Genomic DNA, 16730 nt, shown 5'->3' on the forward strand with positions numbered 1-16730 from the left:
GTCACTGATCGTCTTCATATACAGTCATTGATCGTCTTTATATACAGTCATTGATCGTCTTTATATACAGTCATTGATCGTCTTTATATACAATCAGTGATCGTCTTTATATACAGTCATTGATCGTCTTTATATACAATCAGTGATCGTCTTTATATACAGTCATTGATCGTCTTTATATACAGTCATTGATCGTCTTCATATACAGTCATTGATCGTCTTTATATACAGTCATTGATCGTCTTCATATACAGTCACTGATCGTCTTTATATACAATCATTGATCGTCTTTATATACAGTCACTGATCGTCTTTATATACAGTCAGTGATCGTCTTTATATACAGTCATTGATCGTCTTCATATACAGTCATTGATCGTCTTTATATACAGTCATTGATCGTCTTTATATACAGTCATTGATCGTCTTTATATACAATCAGTGATCGTCTTTATATACAGTCATTGATCGTCTTTATATACAGTAGTTGATTGTCTTCATATACAATCAGTGATCGTCTTCATATACAGTCATTGATCATCTTCATATACAGTCATCGATCCTCTTTATATACAGTCAGTGATCGTCTTTATATACAGTCATTGATTGACTTTATATACATATGCTGATCCTCTTTATATACAGTCATTGTTTCTGACCCCAGTCGCCTGTAAAGTACAACTTTACGTACGTCTTCTCTAAGCGGTCGACCATCTTCTCTGCCTCGTTGTTCTTGTTATTCGTGACTCGCTGCTCGCAGCTGAAGCTTCGTGTTGAAGCCGCGTCGCCCCACACGACCCTCTGTTCTGTGCTGCTGCTGATTTCCAGCTGTTCCTCGTCCTCTTCTTCCTCCCTGGGACTATATGGAACACGACTGTACTCAGTAGACGCGGCCTGCTCTCCTGATATCCTACTAAGAATTGTGTATAGATATTTATAAAATGCTGTGGTTACTGTAATCAGTAGCACTTTGAGATTTAATGAAAAGTGCTCTATAAATTAAATCTTTTATTATTATTATTATTATTATTGTTATCTGGTTCGAGGACGCAGGGTTATTTTTTCTGAAGTGACACTTTGGGTCGACTCAATAAAGCAGTGGCCGCTCGTCTTCTTCTTTCTTTTGTCTCTTGAAGACGAGCTTCACTTCACGTCTTTCCACTGAAGCGTCGTCGTCGTCGTTGTCGTCATTGTCGTCGTTGTCGTCGTTGTCGTCCGTCTTCGAGGCAGCGGCTCGTTGTTTGTGACCGGGGAGGTTGAAATGAAGTCGTGCAAGAAGAAAAATGTCATCGTCTGCCGTTGAGTGCGAACAGAGCTCCAGCTGCCTCTCTGGTAAATGTAACATTAAGTGCACAGTTAATAAGTTAAAGTATAATTATAAAAGCAAAGTTTGCAAACACAAAAATTTGCCCTTTCACACGCACAAGGAATGTGGAAATACTGAATCACAACTGACATTAAATTGCACAGTGTAATTTTAATATATGTCAAATCACAATATAAATAAATAAAACCTTTATGAAATAATTAAAACAATATTTCCTATGTAACATCAAGTAGGATTTCACGTGCAATAAATTCACACCCAACAATTTACAGTAGTATTTTATATCGGCTCATTTATGGCCAGTTTTTTTTTTACTATCAAAGATTTTTCCAACTGTGCTAAAAGTTCTGATGAGCAGGGTTCCTACGCAGTATGGAATTTGATTTCCGTTATTTCCGGGTCAGGTTTGTGTTTCCAGGCTGAAGTCTGAACTGACGTGAATCCAAGGATACGTGGCATCATTTAGATTATCCTGGTGATGAAGTATGAATATTTCAATAACAATCCGCACATGCACAGAAACGGTAACTTTATGTCTATGATATGTTAACAGTTGGATCTTAAAATCATTTATTTACATAATGATATTCATTTTTATAATAATATTTACTTATGGTAGTATTTATTTACCTATAGACATCTAGCTATTTGTACTCAGATGTCAAATATATTCTGAAAAATCAACAGGGGAAGGAGGACATTTTTCCTCTGGAATTTTGAAATGGAAAAATGTGAAGAAACCCTGAGTGAGGCATCAAAACTTCAAATGCTTCGCAGCAGCAGGACACGATGGAGTCTTCTTCTTTTCCAGAACACTGCATTTTGCAGACAGGTACAACAGTTTACGAGGGAATAATATTCTAAGCAGACGTTCTTTCTGGGAAATTAATAGATATTCGTAGGAACGGCACCAAAGTGTATTTCCATCACGAGCTCGGGGTATTGGATTTGTTTTTAGATGCAACAGATTTTCATGTGTCCAATAAACACGACTGCAGAAACTTCCAGACGCTCGTTTTCCACCTTCATCTAAACCAAATGACCTTTTCCTTCCTTTTACACGTTCACAGGAGAATTGTCTGCGATCTCCTCTCATTCAGAAAGCAAAGCAAAGCAAAGTAAAAGGAAATTGGCTGCATTTATGTATTTTTATTCTGTATTTTAGAGGCTTACGTTATTGTAGTTCGCAATAAATTGCCATTCTTTAAAATAGTTTTTGTTGTATATGTTTGTTTTTCTCTCGTGTCAATGCGCTTACCCAGATTTCATTCTGCAGCTGAAGATTATGGCCGTCTATCATATTCACAGGTGCACGTTACGAGGCCTCGGGACGGTTGGAACCCGGCACCTCATTATGCGGCTAACTGCTCATTACCCTCCCGACTCTCCGAGCGAGTCGTCCTCTTATCTAACAGTTCAAAGGATTTAAGAGTAAATGAGTTTTAACCTCTCGGTCTAATCCGGGGGACATGTCGAACATGTACAACTTATCGTTCAGGGAGGTCTCTCTCTCTCTCTCTCTCTCTCTCTCTCTCTCGCTCGCGCCGGCGGCTGATTGGTCGGACCGTGGCGGCTCTGAGGTGAGAATTGCGATCGTGTGTTTTGGTTGTTTTTAGAATGAAGCAGTGTGGACGAGGGAAGGTTTTGAACTGCTGCAGCTCTTGTTAAACTCACACTAACATACATTTGGACTAGGGGTGGGGCGACCTGACGACCTCATGCCGGGGGCGATCTTTATTTGGCATATGAAGAGGATTCGTACAGATCGTGGGGGAAGTTCCTCAAACGCAAGACAGGTCTTGTTACAGGAAACCGCGTGTTCATTCGCCACAGCCAACAGACATGTTGACAGTACCGGCGCCATTACGGCATTTCACGGAGCAGTGCATTGTGGGTAAAACGAGGCATCGTTTCACGTTGCTCGGCTAGCGAGTGTTTTTTGGAGTCTGTCACAGTTTATCAGCCATGGAAGTGGATCCGCCCCTTTGTCTGCGTCAACGCCAAAATTCAATAGGTTCTTTCTCGGCCCGTGTTCCATCCTTCCTCCAAGGTTTGTAATCAATTCCTCTTAATTTGTACCGTACACACACACACACACACACACATATATATATATATATATAATTATCCTTTAGGTTCATTCAATATTCATGTTGGTACATATTGGTGGTATGTTTTTCTGATTATATGATAATACTGTCCACAGTAAATGTCTCTTTATTGTTTTGTGCTATTTCCTAACAACAATAAAACTCCTCAAGGGTTTCTCAGTCCACCACACAAACACACACACACACAGACAAACAAACTCCAACACACAGTAAGAAAACTAAAAATCCACAGAGTCCTGCAGTCCGCCCTCCAAAAAATTTAATTAAACGCACACAGTCGGGCCTTTTTTCAATCACTGCACAGATCACATGGTACAAACCCCGGAGGGCAAAACAGGAGAGGACGACGCAGATGATGAGAAACTGTGAGACTGAAGTCGAGAGACGGGAAGACAGAGAGATGACGAGGGAGGGATGGAGGGAGAGAGAGAGAGAGGCCAGATTAGTGGAGAGTATCTCCAGACCAGCGATATTACCCATCAACCTCCTCTGTAATACTTCTCTTATCTGCACTCTTTATTCTTCGGAGGCAGGCAGAAGACGGACAAGAGGAGGAGATGATCACAGCATGGAGGAATGAAGAGGAAGTGTGACGAAGAGAAGCTCAAGAGAGAAACATTTGGAGGTTTCTGAGATGCAGATGAGATGATAATCGTCGTGAGCCACAGGGGAGAAGGAGTGTTGGCGAGGGCGACGGCCCATGATGCACCTGGCTCCTGTGACATACTTGTCACCTTAATTGGCGGAGGCACCAAAAAAAACCTGCCTGATCCCATATTCACTGTTCTGTTTCACAACATATTCAACAAGTAGATTCTTCCAGAGGCCAAAAACAACTTCCCTCTTACAGTTATTAAGGGAATTAACAGAGTAAAGACCGATGTCCGTCACGAAGGCTTCACATTGTAAGTGAATGAGCTCGTCGTGTCCCAACTAGGCAGCAGACGCGCTGTGAGATGAAAGGGTTAAGAACGGAGAGGGGGGGGGGTGATGGAGAAGAAGGGATGTGAGCGATACAAAATGGATGAGGTTACAGTGTTACAGCTGTAGCAGTTTGTGTTCTCCATTATTCATCGGGCGGTTGAGTCGGATTGAGGTTTTTCTTAAGCGCTGATTCTAGTCAAGTGGGTTTAAAATCGCTTCCCACGGCGCTCACGTCCACGAAATTGCATATTTTTATTCCAAACCACTGTACATCCATCTTTTTTCCTTTTTGTTTACAGGCTGAGGGATGTTTTTATTACAGAGGGTTTGGAAATGCAGACGCTCCAAAACGGCCTCCTCCGTATCCTCGGAGCGAACGAGTGCACTCACAGAGTTTTCCTCTTTTGTGCCAGGGAGCGTTTTGAGCCAAAGTGTTGCAAATTAAAATTCCAGCGGTTTCCCCTTCTCTTCCATTATGTATGTCGGCAGCTGTTCTGTTGTGCAGACCACGGGGGATCCAGAGGAACCACATGTTGAAGCCGCCATCTCTCCTCTGCAGCTCCTCTCTGTCCATCAAACTGACACATGAGGAGAACTCGTACACACAAAGACAAACCTTCCCTGGTTGAAGTCAAGTTTGATTGATTAATGAAAACAGAATGTCACCAAGTGGAGCTCATACCTCGGCCAAGACCCAACAGTTCCCCACATTTAAATGTACTAGACCCAGGTTTTTATTTGTCAATAAAGTATTTCAGATAATTTTTTAATCGAGATCCACGAAATGTTCCCTGGGAATTCTGTGAAACTGTAAGAGAATAATTCCTGGATCTGCCCCAACATTTAGTGACTCAGTCTTGGCTCGCGTTCCTTCCCTCCACCGAGTTTCATGGAAATCCCTTGAGTCGTTGTTGCGTAATTATCACTGTACTACCAAAGACAGTATATTTAAAAAAACAGACGCAATCACCGGGTCCGGAACCCTTCTCTGTACTGACCAGCAGGGGGCGACTCCACAGAAGTCTATGAGAACATGACTCTACTTCCCACTTGATTTACAACGTCAGTAAACAGAGTTGATGGTTCAATCTCTTCTTTCAAGTCTTTTAAACAACAATGTTACTCATTTTTTAAAAATGATTTACTTTTATTTCGAGTAAAATAGACGATAAAGCACTGTATGCATTGAGGAGTGACTACAGGGTGATTGACAGCTAGTACGGTCCAATCGGTGAAGGTGTACGTGCCATGGACGAGCTCTTAGTCAGGCCACGCCCACTACTCCTCCAAATATGGGTACTTCTGGTTTCAAAAAAACAATATGGCGCTGGTGAGAATACTAAACTCGAGACTTCAAAACGCAGCTCACAAACCAACGGGCGACGTCTCAGTGGGTTGATACTTGTGTACAAAACACACAACTAGAAAATCGTCATTTATAACTTTTCTATCCGAGGTTTGGTTGAGCAAGTATGAAATATGACGTGGGTCATGAGTTAAATAATTCCTCTGTCAGTACGTTGGTATCAAATTTTTTTGGGGTGATGCTGCTCGTGTCTCTTTCCACGTTGCACAAAATCCTTTCAAAGACTTTTAAGATGAAAAATATCATTAGTGGAGGTTTAACATCGTCGTGAGCAGTCACAGTGCAGTCGGCCTGCGTTCATATCACAGCGTTCAACTTCAGCAATGAATCACAAGCACGAGAATCTCATGAATGTTAATGACGCGTTAACTCGCAGAGATTATTTATTGGAGTCGGTGCAAACCACAGCGAAGAAATGCTTAATAATGGCTCATGAATTAACTAAGTAACGTCACTCGCCTAGTGTCAAACTCTACGTGATGCAGCATTCAGGAGATTTTTTTATCTTTATTTTTAATCTGACATATTTAATTATTGTTATCCCCAAAACAATTATCACTTTAAAATAAACCAAACACCAAATTAATTGTGCACGTCCCAAATCATGTTTTTGTTTTTTTTTTAAAGTTTGATTTAATGTACCAGAAAGTGATTTGCATTTTCATTATCCGTGTCCGGCTTTTCATTTGAGGAGAATATTATTTTGCTTTTCTGGCATTTTTTTAAAGCACTGCTGCACTGATTGAGCATTATTTTTCCTGTATCATTGTTGGACAGGTAAGTAAGATGTATTTTTTAATTATTATTATTATTATTATTATTATTTCAAAACCCTCCCCGACACCTGTAAACTGTCTTATGGAGCACAACTAGGTTTATACAACAATAAGTGAAAAATTAAATGACTAACCGACAAAAGACCAACAGTCCTTAGATTCTAGATCCAACCAAATATCCCAAAAACGGTATATCTCTGCATATTTATGAAAATTCCTCCACTGCCCCATTGTCCGTATTCGCGCCAAAATTTGAAGGATTCTTTCTTGCCCAGTTTTCCTTGGTGGGAGTGTTTTGTTTCAAAGGTCTTTGGAGCTTTTGGCAGGAAGTGAGTGGCATGGGGCCTTTTTGAGTGTCATTGCTGTGGACTAACATCATCTCAGTTGTGCTCTGCCTTCCCTGTTGCAATGTCCCTCCCATCCTTCCAACAAGTTTTGTTGAAATCCGTTCAGTGTAGAGAAACACACACGAACCAACCAACGAGCAGGAAGTGAACCAAGAATCCATGAGCCTAACACCAGGACACGGAGGTTGTTCTAATGAAAGAGAAGTGACTCTCAAGGAATCAAACTCGTGGCCTCGTACGTTTACAAGCCGACTTCCGTCCCATCCGGAGGCTGCAGGGAACTGGGGAGGATGACAACGGCATGGCGTAGCTGGTGGCTTCATGCAAAATGGGAATCCTCCTGTCAGAAATCATCAGCTGTTGTTTTACCTGAGATCATTTTTTGGGAGGCCATTTCTCCGTATTTTTTCCCCTGGCTCTTGAAGGCATTCTGCCTCATGAGGTCGTTTACTGCAAAGCACTGGGGCGAAGACGGGGAACCGAAAGGAGACGACGGGTCACGAGTCCGATGAGTCAAGATTTTCACTGTGCTCGTCAACGTCAAACTGAGATTCTGCTCGACGAAGATGCTGTTTGTCTGAAACTCCACGATGAAATTGCTTCCGTCTGTCACGTATGCAAAACTCGCCGCTGCTCGTATCGAGCAACATGAAAAGCGCGTTGATTATATTTTAATACAACTTGTATTCTTTCCTCTCTGGTCTGTCTTCTTCCTGTACATGTTTTTTTTCTTCCATAATTCATGAGCCACTTGTATTATATTGAGTTTTGTCTTTTTAGACACTTGAATGAAGCAGCTGTTAAATTTTTAAGCCCCCGGACTGAATGAAATCATTTACAGTCTGTCAGCTCCATTCAATAGATTATTTGTTCTGTTGTCACGTAAGAACTTGATAGAAAACAGGCGCCCGATGCATCTTCGGAGCTCGGCTCATTGTTTGGAAGGAAAAACTGTGTGGGCATAAATGTACCTCAAATTAAAGGTGCTACGTGTACGTTTTCTCGTGCAGCGAATGTGTCGGGATTTATTTGCTTTATTGAAGAAGACTTGCAACTAGAGATTGAACCATAAACTCCTCAGGAGAATGTTTCACTGACGTTATAACTCAAGTGAGAAGTAGAGTCGTGTTCTCATAGAAACAACCAGTGGAGTCGCCCCCTGCTGGTCACGAGAGAGAATACAGGACTTCTGCATAAGCAAAGAAGTGAAAGGAATAGAAGCAAAAACAAGAGTTGAGATTGGAGGTGGAGATGCAACTAGTCGAAAAAGGTTTTTGTTAATGTTAACGTTTGCTTTGTAGCAAACAAAAAACTCCTCGATATAGCATCTTTAACCATATACTGTACCTACCTACATTATATTACCGACATCTCTGCGACGTGACGTCTGTCAGGCTACATTTCTTTGCACATGACAACTAACAAATCTAAGCAGGATGAGAAAGGAACAACTCTCAACACCCTCCTGTGATGAAACAGAGATGCAGCTATAAACTGTAGAAGACGTTGCCTAATGTTGTAGATAATAAAACTATACAATTCTAAACTCCCTCTAGTGGCGGTGGAGCATAACATTTTTATCATACTCCCAACTACAAAAAACGCTTGACGGACAAACCAACTGTTTTTAATTTAAGTTTCCGTTGTAACCGTTAACAGCGGAGGAAAAAACATTCAAATCAAAATGTGCTTCAGAGCAGGAAGTTCATGGGATGTCACGTGTGCCATTGAAGGGGCAAACGATACTTAATGTGGTGTCCATGAAAATGTCATCTGTTTAACCGTCGTCATATTCAGTGACCTCTGTTTGGGGTTTCCTGTTTTTATTGTTCCTTCCTCCTTCCTGTTTGATTTCCGTCGTGGTGTTCCACCTGTTTCTCGGCTCCTCCCTCAAGTCTTTGTCACTTTGGTGTGTGAAGCTCCCGCGTGTCGCTGCCTCAGTTCCCCTCCAGTCTGCTGACTTTGGAATTCCCGTTTTGTGTCCTGTTCTGCATCCGCCAGCCGCAGCATCTGTAAGCCTCTTTATTCTTATCTAGTATCTTCGCTGCACCGACCTGCCTCGTCGTGTGTGTGTGTGTGTGTGTGTGTGTGTGTGTGTGTGTGTGTGTGTGTCTGCCTGCCTGCCTGCCTGCCTTTGCGTCCTGAAATCCTGAAACCACGACACAGCAAAGTGATAGTGACAAGTGCCCTCTTTTTTCTTTCTTAAACCTCCACTAATCTGCATGTGTATATATAAACTGAGGAGGGATCCATCATGGTGTCAACGCCGCAGCGCTGCTCTGCTTTCCATCTCTCAGCTCATGTAGCTTTTAGGTTTGAGAGCACGTTTACAGTACGGTTCAGTCTCGGTCCACTGAAGTAAGAAACTCGCTGGTGGAGGAAGTGGAACGTCAGGCAGCCGAGGACCTAGATATTCATCTGAGGAGCTGGTGGAGACCAAACAGGAGGTGAAAGGGAAGTGAACATTGTACATGACTTAATATTTAAAAGAGAAGAAATGAGGGATGTCCTTTAATATAAAAAATCTTGAGATACTCAAAAACAGCTGCTTGTACTTTAACAGATTTAAAACTCAACTTCACCGTGGATACAAATTAAAATAAAATTAAAAAAAATCCTTCTCCTTCCTGTGATGTGGAATCCACGTGGGACGCTTCAATAAAGAAGGCTGAGAAAACATTGTTTAGATTCACGCGACGTTTGTTTGAGATGATTTCTCTGAGGGCGACTGATGAGACGGAAGTTATTTCATCACTTGTCGGCAAAATTTTAAAAAAAATTGGTCGACGAGCAGAACATTTTATTAATTACTGTCCTCAACTGCAAATTACTTCAACTTAGTTCATTAGAAAAGTGGAGGAGGAAGAAAAAAAAAGAAAAATTATATTAGTGGATCAATTATGTTTTAATTGCCTGGTGAATATTTATGTGTCCGGGTTTGGTCCTTGCTCAGACTTGGTATTTAGTTGATATATTGAGGTTCATTTTGATTTAACTATTAATGTTAAGTTTATTAACTTCTGTAGTTATATATTTATATCCTATTTACTTGAATGGGAAGACTTACTGTACTTACCTTACTGTACTTATTTATATATCTACTATTTATATATCTACAAAGATGAGTTGTTGAGTGTAGAGACTGTTTTAGCCCATAAGAGGAAAAATACATAAATTGATCTTAACATAGTCATTCATGTTTTCCAGAAATTTTACAATAATCCTCCACATCTTTTGTTTGTCTGACCTACGAACTGTCACCCGCACTTGTCAGGTTCATCATATTTCCTACACAATTTCCTCAAAATCCTATCTCCTGCCCTCTGGTGGATCATCAGTGCACTGCAGGCAGCGCCTGTAATTGGCCAAATCCAATATGGCTGCCGCCATGTCGAGGCTAGCAAGTTTTTTTGATCAGGAAATCTTTGCTAATTTTGAAAAAGTTTTAAGTTAAAAAAATTGTTATTTTTACTATTACTTCAATATGAATATTTACTGCATTAAAGCGAATTATGTTGTAAATATGTGTATCAAATTCACCTGTAAATTCCTCAATAGTCATTGTAATGCATTTCGTCATTGCATTATAACAAATAAACCATAAATCAGATATTTATCGTCCAAAGTTATGTTTTAACTTACCAAAAAAAACAACTGTCTTAAGCCTAATTTTTCCGCTACACATTTTAGATCTTGGTTGTTTTAGTTATCAGAGAAACGAGCCGAGCGAACGTTAACGGCGTTAACCACAGCTCGGCTGGCAGCCGCTTAGAGATGCTGAAAAGCATCTGAGAATTTTTGTACGATTAAAAAATCTTTTTGTTACAGTTTTGACCCCTAGCGGCAGAAAACCACATATTGTCTGCGGCGTTGTTCTGTTGTGATAAATACAGCAACATAATGATGGGTTTTCCGTCGCTGCCTCTGATGTCACATTGTCACAACCCTTCACTTTGTGATCGCCCTCAACCCTATTATGTCGCCCCACCGCCGAACGTTCTTTTGTCAATTCTGTTCCATTATGCCCAAAGATTATAGAGGCTTTTCATTCCTGCCACAGCACAACACAACAGTGGGTCATTTCCCTGCTCTCTTGCTCATTTTTATATCAGTGAAATCAGCTGCTGCAGTGTTCTTTTTTTCAAATATATATATATGCTGTATATATATATACATATATATATATATGTATATATATATATACATATATATGTATATATATACATATATATATATATACATATATATATATATATACATATATAAATATACATATATATATATATTATGAAATGAAAAATCTGTATTCTCCCGAGCCTCGTCTGCACATTGTTGGAGAAGGTTTAATACCGTTCAATACCAAATCATCAGACGGACAGGAACCTGCTCTTCCCATATGGGGTCCGGGATTAATCCTGATCAAACTGTGTGTGTGTGTGTGTGTGTGTGTGTGTGTCTGTGTGTGTGTGTGTGTGTGTGTGTGTGTGTGTGTGTGTGTCTCTGTGTGTCTGTGTGTGTGTGTGTGTGTGTGTGTGTGTCTCTGTCTGTGTGTGTGTGTGTGTGTGTGTGTCTCTGTGTGTCTCTGTGTGTGTGTGTGTGTGTGTGTGTGTGTGTGTGTGTGTGTGTGTGTGTGTGTGTGTGTGTGTGTGTGTGTCTCTGTGTGTCTGTGTGTGTGAGTGTGATGGAGGCAGTTCTTGGGTGGGGGCTCCACATCCACAAGCCTTCCCCCATAGTTTCAAATCCACCACGTCAATCTATGAATTCTGATTCATGCATTTATAGTGACATGTGTGCATGTAGGTCAGAGATTATGCTGTGTGTGTGTGTGTGTGTGTGTGTGTGTGTGTGTGTGTGTGAGTGTGAGTACAGTATGAGGACTCTCTCCATGTTTCCTGTCCTGCCGTTTGTTACCAAGTCACATCACCGTGACTCTTCGTTTGTCTTCCATCACCGCTCTCTGCTCACACTCCCTCCGGTTCACAGTTGCGTTTCACAACGGAGATGCGAAGCACGTTCTGCACTTACACAGCAACATGACGTTCAACAGTCAGGCCACGTAAAAATAAAAAAAAAGAAACGCTCCCCCGACGCAGCCAATTCTAATTCAAGGCCGCGCTGGTTACAGCAGCCACAACCCCTCGTGCCACCTGAACCCTCTCCTCCTGCGCCCTGTTCATACTCTACTTACCTTGTTCCGTCCTCACACCCACCACAGGAAACAGGAACTGACACAGATGTATAAATGATGTGTATATATATATATATCACTTTTCCTGGGTTATATATCACTTTTCCTGGGTTTTTACAAAACTATCTCAACTTAGCCTCTGTTATCAAAAAGCTAAAACACTCCCCAAGAAAAAAAATCTCAATATGATGAACTTTTTCTTGTAGTGAACAGATGATGATGGGAAAAAAAAGGATTTGAAGTCTAAAATGAAAATAGAAAAAATACTGAATGTAAAAATAAACTCACACACAAAGCTTCAGGCAGGAATGGATTGTTGAATTTAAATGTTTGCTATCAAAGGTTTTGTCTCTTGTGTCTCTTTTCACTTTTATTCTTTCATAGATCTAATATTAGCTGCATCAGGGGAACACGACAGCGTTCACATAGAACCATATCTCCCATATGTTGGTCTAAGCAGAGTTAGAGCTTCCAAGGGCGGAAAAAACGACAAAGGCGAGAAAGGTCGAGTGTTTCGTGGTTTTGTCAGAGGCCGACAACACGATGAGAACGAGGTCGTTCATTAGGTTCACTTGCTCATGCACAATTCTATCAACCTACCTACCTTCCCATATATCTACCTATCTACCTATCTATCTACCTATCTACCCATCTACCTACCCATCTATCTACCTATCTACCTACCTATCTACCCATCTACCTTCCTATCTACCTACCTACCTTCCCATCTACCTACCTATCTACCTACCTACCTATCTATCTACCTACCTATCTACCTACCCATCTACCTACCTATCTACCCATCTACCTACCCATCTATCTACCCATCTACCTTCCTATCTACCTACCTACCTTCCCATCTACCTACCTATCTACCTACCTACCTATCTATCTACCTACCTATCTACCTACCCATCTACCTACCTACCATCTACCTACCTACCTATCTACCCATCTACCTACCCTTCCTATCTACCTACCTATCTACCTACCCAACTATCTACCTACCTACCATCTACCTACCTATCTACCCATCTACCTACCCATCTATCTACCTATCTACCTACCTATCTACCCATCTACCTTCCTATCTACCTAACTACCTACCCATCTATCTACCTATCTACCTACCTACCTACCTACCTATCTATCTATCTACCTACCTATCTACCTACCCATCTACCTACCTATCTGCCTACATATCTACCTACCCATCTACCTACCTATCTACCCATCTACCTACCCTTCCTATCTACCTACCTATATACCTACCCATATATCTACCTATCTACCTACCTATCTACCTACCCATCTATCTACCTATCTACCTACCTACCTACCTATCTACCCATCTACCTACCCATCTATCTACCTACCTATCTACCCATGTACCTTCCTATCTACCTACCTACCTTCCCATTTACCTACCTATCTACCTACCTACCCATCTACCTAACCATCTATCTACCTACCCATCTACCTACCTATCTACCCATCTACCTACCCTTCCTATTTACCTACCTATCTACCTACCCAACTATCTACCTATCTACCTACCATCTACCTACCTATCTACCCATATATCTACCTATCTACCATCTACCCATCTACCTTCCTATCTACCTAACTACCTACCCATCTATCTACCTATCTACCTACCTACCTACCTATCTACCCATCTATCTACCTACCCATCTATCTACCTACCTACCTACCTACTTACCTATCTACCTACCTATATATCTATCTACTTACCTATCTACCTACTTATCTACCTACCCATCTACCTACCTATCTACCTACCCATCTATTTACCTACCTACCTATCTACCTACCTATCTATCTTTCTTTTCATCTATCCCAGTCTTGGCAGGAGGGATATATAAAAGGGAGAACATGATTACCATCATCATTAGACAGACAGGCAGACAGACAGACAGACAGAGAGATAGACAGATAGACAAACAGACAGACAGATAGATGTGCTGTGTATGGGTGTGTCTTCTTGTTGGATTCCCTCTCCCGCCTCCACCGGTCAGTCAGCCTCGTGCGCCTCCAGCCGCCACCAACCGGCGGGGAAGCACGCCCAGGAATCTGTGGCTCAAATTCAAACTTTAACCGTCCGTTGAAAAGAAAGATTGAAAGAAAGAAAAGAAATTCCACCCGGTGGCGGCGGAGGACCGGTCGGACGCAGGTGGAAGGGATTTTTTAACCGGACACACGGCGCCGATTTGACGGACAGTGTGACGCGTCGGAGCCTCGGAGAGGATTAACCAGGCTCCGACCCTCACATTCATCTCCCCCTCTAAAAATAGGCGACTCTCGGTTCGTACGCAGCCGCCTGCACCCGCCGCCGAGGCGGACCGACGCGTCCCAGTTCCCGGAGCCGCTCGGTGGATTATCACGAGTCAGTGGTGTGAATTCTTGGACCTGATCGCGGAGCCGGACACCGCCCGGAACCAGGTGTGACCGAGGCACCGGACCGGGGGCTTCATCTCGGGTCCCTTCGGTGTGTGTGTGGAGGGAGACGCAGCCCCGCAGCCTGGCGGGTCGGAGCCGCGCGCACGTCTTACCGGGAAATACCTGCAGACTGACGTTGTTTTTTTATCGGTTAAATAACGGGGCCTCACCTGGAGGAATAAAGCTGCATGATTCTTTTTTTTTTTTTACACATTTTAAAAACCCAGACGGATGCTCGAGCTGATTCTCACTGAAGGACATCGTCCGTGTCGGTGGGTGTAGTGTGTTTTTTGGGGGGCTGCGCACTTTGAGATCGAACCTAATCGGAATTAAAGCAGTTTATCTCCGCATCCTCACTTTTTTCCCTCCCTGGATATTCTCTCTCTCTCTCTCTCTCTCTGGAGGAGCGCGCTCGGATGAAGAAACCGGTCAATTGAACGTAACGTGCCCCCGCGCGACTTTAAGCGCGTTAGTGGAGAAGCGTTGATCGATGTGCGGGAGGATGGAGAGGAGTTTGCAGGCGACCCAGCCCTCTGCTCCCAGGATCACCTGAGTGCGGGGAGGTTGGCACGGTGAGACCACCGGCACCGGGATTCCCGGTTCACCCCCTAAATATATTCACCGTATATATTTATTCTTTCAGCCCTGCACCGTGCGCACGGCTGCTCCGGTGAACCAGCTGCTGCTGCTGCGGTCCGGTCCCACACACACACACACACACACACACACACACACACACACACACACACACTCGTTTCTTCAGCCCCAGAAAACTACCACGACCCCCCCCCCCCCCCCCCCCCCCCCCCGCTCTTCGTGTGCGGATGAGGAAGGAGACGCGCCGGACGGAGACTACAGGAGTTTGGATAAACTGCGGATAAAAATGTAAAAAAAACACCTTGACGTCGTGATTTTTACAACTCGTCTGCGAGTGAGGGAGCGGAGAGACACACACACGAGATCCGAGGAGGACGAGGTGATCGATGAAGGTAAGAGCAGGCGAGAAGACGGTTGTTTTACGCAGGGTGTGGAGATGGCGGAGGGAGGGAGGATGCTCCTCTCCTCTCTGCGGCGGCCGCGCCGCGTCCCCGCCGACGGGACTTTTATTCTTGGTGGCCCGGAGAAATTAATCATCGCTGTAATCTGATTGTGTGTGTGTGTGTGTGTGTGTGTGTTGGCATGTTGGCGGACTCTGACTCTCCTTCACTGTGTATTATTTCAGAGCTGCAGGGAACGTGTCGCACGTTGACGCTGTGTTTTTTTTTCCAGTCGGTGAAAATGGTTCTAATTGTGTGTGTGTGTGTGTGTGTTTTCCCCGGCGTGTCGCTCGTGCCTGTATGGGAATGTGTGCGCATGCACGGGTGCATCAGTTCGCGCGCGCGCACACGCATGCGTGTGTGTGAGTGGGGTGGGGGGTGGGGGGGGGGGGGGGGGCCGCAGTAATCCCACTTTTTTTTGGGAGAGAGAGGCTCGCTGCTTTTCTCTCCATCCCTCTCCATCCCTCTCTCTCCGCCCGTGTCTCTCTCTCTCTCTCTCTCTCTGGAAAGCTGCCTCATCATGCCGCTCCAGTTGACTGGCGTTACAGCCACATCTATTATGCAGGAGGCTCAGAGATGAGAACACAAGGGGCTGAGGGGAGGGGGAGAAGGAGGGGGCGAGGAAAGGTGGTCGGTGTGAGAGGAGGACAAGGGACAGAAGGGAGACAGGAAGAGAGGAGGGCAGAGGAGGAGAGGCCGCAAGTGAGGATGATGGAGAGGCGAGGAGGCGAGGAGTAATATTAACCACAGTGTTAAAAGATTCACTCGCAGGTAAATAACATCATCATATTTAATATTTGCAACCTCCTGCTCCCTGTGGGGTCTCCCCGCCCCTTCAGTCTGGTCCCCAGCTCGGGGAGATTGAGATCAGGTGATCGACTCGGGCCTGGCGAGGATCTTCCACCTCGTCGTCCTGCTGAACGATGGAACTGTCGTCCATCGAGTTCTGATGTATTTGATTTAAACGCCGGGGTCCCACTCGCTCGTCCTTCGGGCCACAACAGAACCACCGTGTGTGTGTGTGTGTGTGTGTTTGTAGCCGTGGGTCGCGATGAGCTGCTTCCCTGTTCTGTCTCTTTCCATCATGTCGATAGAGGTTTGACTTTAGTTGCATCGGTTCCAAACGAACGTTGGCTCCAGAACCGAACTGTTGTTTATCTTTTGGAGAATCCTCTGTGGCTCTGCTCATGAAGT

General features: G+C 43.5%; 1 protein-coding gene across 1 annotated transcript in view; it reads left to right on the forward strand.

Moving 5' to 3' along the window:
* Positions 1-14039: 14039 nt before the first annotated feature.
* Positions 14040-16730, forward strand: part of si:cabz01090165.1 (uncharacterized protein LOC100333421 homolog) — a 177017-nt gene continuing 174326 nt past the window's right edge. Inside the window, exon 1 of the mRNA XM_035621891.2 lies at positions 14040-15488. The gene's annotated coding sequence lies outside the window, so the exon portion shown is untranslated. The remainder of the gene's footprint in view (positions 15489-16730) is intronic.

Source organism: Scophthalmus maximus, chromosome 11, assembly GCF_022379125.1.
Source record: "Scophthalmus maximus strain ysfricsl-2021 chromosome 11, ASM2237912v1, whole genome shotgun sequence".
Taxonomy (NCBI): Eukaryota; Metazoa; Chordata; class Actinopteri; order Pleuronectiformes; family Scophthalmidae; genus Scophthalmus; species Scophthalmus maximus.